Source organism: Oryza brachyantha, chromosome 7 (assembly GCF_000231095.2).
Source record: "Oryza brachyantha chromosome 7, ObraRS2, whole genome shotgun sequence".
Lineage (NCBI taxonomy): Eukaryota > Viridiplantae > Streptophyta > Magnoliopsida > Poales > Poaceae > Oryza > Oryza brachyantha.
The window spans coordinates 11,997,993-12,006,390 of NC_023169.2; positions in this window are offsets into that span (position 1 = coordinate 11,997,993).

Below are 8,398 nucleotides of genomic sequence, written 5' to 3' on the forward strand. Positions count from 1 at the left end.
AATATGTAAAGCTATATATATATACATAAAAGTATATTTAACAATAAATTAAATGATATAAAAATAATTAATAATTATGCAAATTTTTGAATAAGACGAATGATCAAACGTTTATAAAAAAGTCAATGACGTCAAACAAGGAGGGAGTATATTACATTATCATTATCTAAAATAAATTGTATTTGAAAATTTTGGGAAAACCTTGTCGACAGAGGTATAGCAAAATTGAATTTATATTATATAAAAAATTACGCATCAAACAACAAAGAATTAACCTAAATTAGCGAGGGAAATATTTCTCCATTTGTAACACATCAAATCACAAACTAGCAGGACGGCACTCTCTCTCCTGTAGTTGGTTCACACAGATGTGCAGTGTGTGAGTACCATGACAGAACGTGAAACAGGATTACATCAACATGCTGGTAGCTCTAGCTTATTTATGATGAAATCTAGATCGACTTGGCTCGGAGGGCCAGTTCGAGCTCAAAAGGGATTCTATAAAAATGAGATATGAACATTATCATGACTTTCGGGTATTTTTAGCCGTCCGATTCGCAAAGAATGCTCGAGATTGATCGCTATGGTGTTTAACTGCATAATACTGTAGCTAAGACTTATTTCAATGGATATTTTTGTGACTTTTGTAAACCAAGTCAGAGAATCCAGATTGGCTCAAGCTCGTCATCTCGTTAACAACCTCTAGGGCCGTGTTCGGCCAGAGAGTTAGATATCTAATTCCTCTCCTTTTCCACGTACACGCTTTCCAAACTGCTAAACGGTGTATTTTTTGCGAAGTTTTCTATAGAAAAGTTGTTTTAAAAAACCATATTAATCTATTTTATATTTTTTAATAATTAATAATTAATTAATCATGTACTAATCTATTACTACGTTTTCCGCGCCGGATAACTAACCCATCTTCCACCTCAAACGAACGCAGCCTAGCTTATTTATACTATTCATATACTCCTTTTTATTTTTTTTTATTTGATGTGGTTGACTTTGTGTTTACATTTGACTATTCGTTTTATTTTAAAAAGTATGTACAAATATGCAAAACTCTTGAAATTTCTTTAGTAATAAATCAAATTATAACAAGATAATTAATAATTATATAATTTTTAAAATAAGATGAATTGAACGATTAAACATATACTCAAAAGTCAACGTCGTTAAATAAACAACCAGATATAGAGTACACGTAGATCACCATTAGCATCGGTTCTCCACGAGACAATCGGTATATACCAGTTTTGGAACGTTAGTGCGGGTTTTAAAACCATAACTAATGTGATCTGGTCTGTGTCATCTAACCGGTTTTAAAATTTCCTATATATGTGCTTACGAGTGTTCAGTCAATCTACTCTATCCCTCTGAATTTTTACTCATATTCCGTATGCCCTCAAGTTTAATACTCCCTCCCTCTCAAAATAAACCAATTTTTTCCTTTTTTAACTATAATTTTTGACTTTTTCGTCTTATTCAAAAAAATTTTACGATTGATATTTTTGTTTTTATTAGATAATAAATCATGAATAGTACTTTACGTGTGACTAATTTTTTTTCTAATTTTTTAAATAAGACGGATGGTCAAATGTTGAACACGGAAACCGAATAAGAGTAGAGAGTACATAGAGAGTACACGTAGAGTACCCTGGAACTGTGTTTGGATATATGGATCGGATAAGCCGGGTGGGGTGACAAGATCACAAGACTAGTGGAGGGCTGCGATTGGGAGGGAAGCTGCCCGAGGCAAAGCACAGATTCGCCTGCCAACCACTGCACACCTTGCGTCTCTGCAGGAAGCAAGCAGCCAGCCAGCCAGCCAGCCAGCAAACCAGAATACCCCAGCAGCAGCAAGCCAACGAGTAGCATGCAGCCAGGCCGGCCGGGCTGCTTGATCTCGATTCCTTTCCGCAGCTTAAGACATAAACACTTTTAGTTTATCAAGAATAAAATTTGAATATATTAATAGATTTTCTTAATCAATTCAATAGTCGAGTTTGAATTTTGAATTAATTCGATTATCTTTATAAGCTGCTAGTCAGCTTTGTCATTATTAATGATTGAATCATAAGAATCGATGTAGAAATAGTTATACTACGATATAAAATTAGTAAATATAAATGTATTTTTTATACTGTAGAACTAAATTAGTTACAATAAAAATAACTTAAATGTCTCTTATTAAATAAGTAAATGATACGAAGAGATGGTAATTAAGGATAAAAAATATTTTAATATGAGGTGATTGATGGAATAAATAATACTCCACGTACCTTTTGGAGATAAGTTTAAATTTTACAAAATACATATAGCAGTAATGGCAGTGCCGTTTAGATTCCAAAAAGTTTTTTTTCTATAAACATCATATTAAATCTTTGAACACTTAAATAGAGTATAAACATAGATAAAAAAACTAATTACATAATTATTGAGAAAATCGTGAGACGAATCTTTTAAGTCTAATTAGTCCATAACTAGGCATAAGTGGTACAGTAACCTACATATGCTAATAACAACTTAATTAGACTCAAAAGATTCATCTCGTAGTTTTCAGACAAACCGTAAAATTCGTTTTCTTATTTATGTCCGAAAACTTTTACTAACATCCGGATGATCTCTTTCCCAAATATTTTTGGGAACTAAACGCGGAGTCCAACGTCTATGGACGTGACTGATCGATGGGATGAGAGGCCCTGGCGTGCTGGCCGTGTGGCTGGCAGCAGGTGAAATGAGGTGAAACTGGCTGTGGATCGATGCGACGGCTGGCCGTGTCTTCATTTGAGCGGATCGAACGTACAGTTGCACACACAGAGGTGTATGTACGTACGATACTTGGCTCGACTTGGCTGTACGTTTTCAAGTGGAAATAATGCCATTTCGCAACCCCTCCGTCCCATACCTTTTGTGTTAAAAATCAAACTATTTTTGTACATGACTTAGGCCCCGTTCGGTAGAAGAGTAAAAGGTTAGTTATCTGGTGCGGAAAACGTACTAATATATTAGTACATAATTAATTAATTATTAATTATTAAAAATATAGAATAGGTTAATATGATTTTTAAAACAATTTTTCTATAGAAAGTTTTTGCAACAAATACACCGTTTAGCAGTTCGGGAAGCATGCACGTGAAAAAAGAGATTAGATACCTTATTGGGGTGGCCGAACACGGACTTATTCTTTCAGCCAACTACGATTATTTTCTATTAAATTCTTCTTGTACCAAATTTCTTCAAATATTTCCACATATTTTCTTAGGCCGTGTTCGGCTCGGCTTGAGTAAAAGTGAGGGTTAGTTATCCGGCACGAAAAACATAGTAATGGATTAGTATATGATTAATTAATTATTAATTATATAGCATTATAAAATAGATTAATATGATTTTTTAAAACAACTTTTTATAGAATTTTTTTTGTAAAAAATATACTGTTTAGCAGTTCAAAAAACGTGCGCATGAAAAACACGAGAATCTGGGGTTAGATAAGGGGAACTGAACACGTGCTTAGGCAACCAAAATGTACACTGAAAAACAATCTTAGGCAATAAATATCACTACAGTACATCACCTTTAACGTTGTGGAGCAAGACACAAGTTTCATGGAAAAATATAGACCTTAAATTTCAGGTGTGGCCACGAGGGTATACAATACAATATTTTTACTAATAAATTATGCATGTCAGTACTAGCCATTGGTATTTTTTCTTTAGTGGGACTCACCTTAATTCCATCCAAACATATGTACCATTGTAGAGCCGGCCTTAACTATTGTTGCTTGTACATGTGCCCCATCTTATGGTGTATTTGAACTTTATACATTGGGCTAGTCTTAGTTTAAGAGAAAGAAAGTATTACATTTGTCTTAATGTAATTGTATTTATAGATTTTCGTGTCCAACATTTGACGGTTCGTCTTATTTAAAAATTTTATTTTAAAAAATTAAAAAATAATAGCAACCCATAAAGAACCATTAATATTTTATCATCTAATAACAAAAAATATTAATTATAAAATAATTTTAAATAAGACGGGCAATTAAAATATTGCACTTTTTTGAGACGGATGGATCGTACAACCAGTGGCGAAGCTCCATGTCCGAAAGGAGGGTTCCCAGAAACCCCTTCGAAAAAATTTTAACTAAAGTTTATGAATTTTCACCACATATTCGTTCCTTCGATCCAAATTCAGATACCCGTGGCACCCCTGTATTTCGGACTTTTCCCCTACGTACACCTTATCCTCATGTGTGTAGATATATGCAGCAGAACCAATCGTAAAAAATGGAACCATGGAACGACGAGAGACATGCTCCTCTCGCATCTGTCATGGCAAGAATCACGCCCTGCATGGATGGAAGGCGGCCGGGGATTGATTACGCTTGTCATTGTCATACAAAACAGCGGTGTTCTGGCATCCTTGCAGTTGCCGTCGATTGTTCACAGAGATCGCAAGGAAAGTAACTAGAGCTTAAGGAATTGCAAATATATATATATATATATATATATATATATATATATATATATACAGCAATGGTTGAGACAATGCGGTATACGCAACGTTTGGTCTTTAGTACATCCGACTCCACACATCGATCTCGATGTGTTGTGCTCGTGCTCGGCTGGTGCGCGGCATGGTGTGGCAACTGGCAAGCGCGGGGTCTCCGGGCAAGAAACCGTGATCTTGAGCAGGACGTGCATGGAGGCAGAGGCCGGCGCGCGCGCGGCAGATCGACGGCGACCCCAAGCGACTCGATCGATCACGCGAGGCGACCGGTAGATCTTGCAGAGCACCATGTCGTCGCCGCCGTGTTCCCGGGCGACGCCGTCGACTTCTGGCAGTACCCGGCCGCCGGCGGCGGGCGGCGCTCTTGTTCACCTCGTTCTTGGAACCCTCCGAGTGATATCACCTGTCAGTCTGTCACCGGTGCGCGCGCTCTTAGGTCTGGCGATCGGGCTGAAGAAGTACCAGACCATGACGCCGGCGCCGGAAGGCTGGCTTGTGGCCGTCGAAGGTGCCGGTGCCGGTGATCTTTGACCGGAGGAAGCCAGCTGTCCAGGGGAACGCTATCTCTCAGGAGGAAGGAGAAGCCGTCGGCGATGGGTGGAAAGAGCAGCGCCATGCTCATCTCGTCACCGCCTTCTGTTCTGGTCTACGTGCGTTTGGAGAGGAGACGGATCAAGGAGATCGCAGCAGAAACTCTATCGCATTCTCATCCTTAAAATAGAGTAGGTGGAGAAAAAACAATGTTTTGGGAGATATTTCATCTCATTTTTTAAAATATAGTATCCTTCATTTTAAAAAGTTTCGCTATTTTTGCTTCATATCTCAACATCCAAGAGAACAATATGAGAAGATGTGGTTGTAAAATATTACTACCTCCGTTTCATAATATAAGATAACTTTTTTGGTTGCAACGTTTGAACATTCGTCTTATTCAAAAATTTAGTACAATTGTACAAATATAAAAATTAACATGTCGTGCTTAAAGTTCTTTTGATAATAAAGTAAGTCACAAACAAAACAAATGATATTTTCATAATTTTTTGAATAAGACAAATAATCAAACATTGCAAGTAAAAAAGTCAAAACATCTTATGTTATGAAACGGGTAGAGTAGTAAAATATATATAGGGGGCAATATGAATGTTATGTTAGAGTGATAACTAATACGAATGAAGAATCTATTTTAGATGCTTATCCAAATGATAATATGGATGATCAAATTTAGATGAGTTGCTGAGAGTTCTCTTATTGACAACCTGGATAGTTGTAGGCGATGGTGAATGAAACTTATAGCATGCGAGTGAATCATGCAGCCTTCCATCTAATATTTAATTAATAGTGAATTACTTGATAAATCATTCAAAGTGAACCCAGGAAATACTCAAATACTCTAATAGTGTATTACTTGATTAATCTTTTTTAGATGAAGTACGGGGTTTTTATAGCCTTGGAATCCTCTTGTAAAATTACAAGAATACCCCTTAACTGTTATACAATATGCATGGTTATTTTGGTAATATACATAATGTATTGAGATCACCTTGTGAGTTGTCACCGGTGGTTGAGTTCTGGTCCCTAGGCATCTTGGATAATACCCCATAGAGTCATAGCCAGCAAGCTTCGTATCATCCCTTCTCGAGCGGTACTCTGGACACTCCCCATTCCTCTTGCATAACCGCTCATGCTAACATATATATCACAACATGCTTGCATGGCACATACATCACAACATGTTCGTGTAGCATATACATCACAACATGCTTTATGCCGTTTAGGTGAATTGGGTAAGGTGACCCTTTATCGATACAAAGTGTTTATTGTCTGATAATTTTCATCATGTTTTTAGGCTAGTTACTTAAAAAAATCAAATTATATACTTGCATGGCATGAGAGGGCAACTAACTTGGTAGCTACTCCATACCCAAGTTGAGGGAAAAACAGATCGTCACTGTAATCAAAAGCACGTAAGAACTAAACAAATGTAGCAATATCTAGAAATTTGGTCTCAATTTGGTCGTAAGAGCTAAAGAGAACAACATCTAAGTATGTATTTGTGAATAACCGTTTCCTCCGAGAAACGAAGATATTTTGCATATGGAGAAAGGGCAAGCCAGGACTGCAAGATAGAATACTCTACTTATACATTTGCCATCGCTGAACTGAAATCTTATCACCTATCTGGCGATTAAGAATTTCATCGATAGGTCAATCTTTACACACACAGAACAAACCGTAAGATAAGGGGAAAAAAAGTTAAAAGGAAATAATATAGGCAGAGAATTTTTGTTATCCTTGAGCAGGTACCATGACGTAGCACTATTTTCTATGTAAAATTTGATATATTCTAATATCTAAGATAATAAGAGCTACCAAACTTTATATAAAAACCAGTGGTAACTCCTAATACCTTTAGAATTGCTCATGTAAGTACATGTAAAGTGTGAAAGAGCACGTAGCCTAGTGGTTGCAGTGACTTAAGTAGCATCAAATCTCAATAGGAGCATGAATTTTAGATTTGGATATTTGAGAGGCTAAGTCCTCTACTCAGACTAAGTTCCCAAAGTTCTTAAAATAAAAATGATTGCATATATATGAGTGGATATAGAGGCTGGGTAACACGTGCGATGCTGATCACCGTGTAGATGCGGCGTCGGAGTTGGCCTGCATCTCCTTCAGCAGCAGCAGCTTACACTTGCCGCCGCCCTTGCTCCGCCGCGGGGCTGCCGTGGCCGTGCTGCCAGACGGCGGAGGCGGTGCGGTGTGGTCGACGGCGGGCAGCTTGACGTCCTTGATGGCGACGCGCACGGTCCGGAAGGGGTCGTCGCGCGGGAAGTTGCCGTTGTACAAGACCTCGAGATGGCCGTCGTCGTCGCCGTCGCTGGCGCCGGAGACGACGACCGCGCCGAGCCACAGGACGAGACGCAGCGTCGAGGGCAGCAGCCTCCCCACCGGCGTGCGGACGCGCACCTGGTCGCCTGTCTTGAAGGACACGGGCGCGTCCGGCGGGTTGCGAGGCAGCGTCGGCGCCAGCGAGGAGGCCATGCTGACGGCGGGCGATCCGGAGGGCTTCTTGGAGACAGCTCTCCCCGCGGCCTCGACGGCGAGCTTCTTGGAGACCCTCCCCCTGGAGCTCGAGCTAGGAAGCACCATGGGCGAACGCTGCTTCGAGGATCGATCGGTGGAAGGGATGTGGTGAATGCGGATGAGCGCGGTAGCATTTATGGGCAGCAGAGTGTCCGAGTTCGAGTTGAAATCGGTGAAGGAAGCAAGCAAGTCCGAGACGGAGATGGAGTTGAAGTCGGCGATTTGCGCGCCAATGAATCATCGTTCAATCCGAGTCCAACTCGGAACCGGAGGTGTCGGAGCCTCGCCCGAGAGATGAACATCGAACCTTTGGATGCAGGCGCCATTTTCTGAACCTTTGGATCGGATGATTTTTTAAAAACTTATTTTAATTTTAAAACTGAATTCTTTGCTACATCCTTGGCATATTACCACAGGAAATACCTGCACTTTCCACCATTGTAGTCTCTCTGAAATAGCATGTCAGCAAATGTTAAGTCATTGTATAATTTATCGAACCACTAACTCCATTGAGACGTATCGAAATCTGAAGATGCGGACTAATGGAGGAACCTAATAAGCAGTTCTCAGTGTGCAAGTGTGCACATAAGTCACCACAAAGCATTCCCCAGCAGCAGTTATCAGTTTGTACCATTGCATAATAAAATTTCTGAGAGTTACAAGATCAATATTACATCATTTAATCTGTACCACCATCAACATGGAAATTGTTATAAAACTAGCTCCAAAATTGATATCGGCCGCGAAACAAAAAAGCGATCACCATAGAATATCCAATCATGACGATGACACCGAGAGACGATAT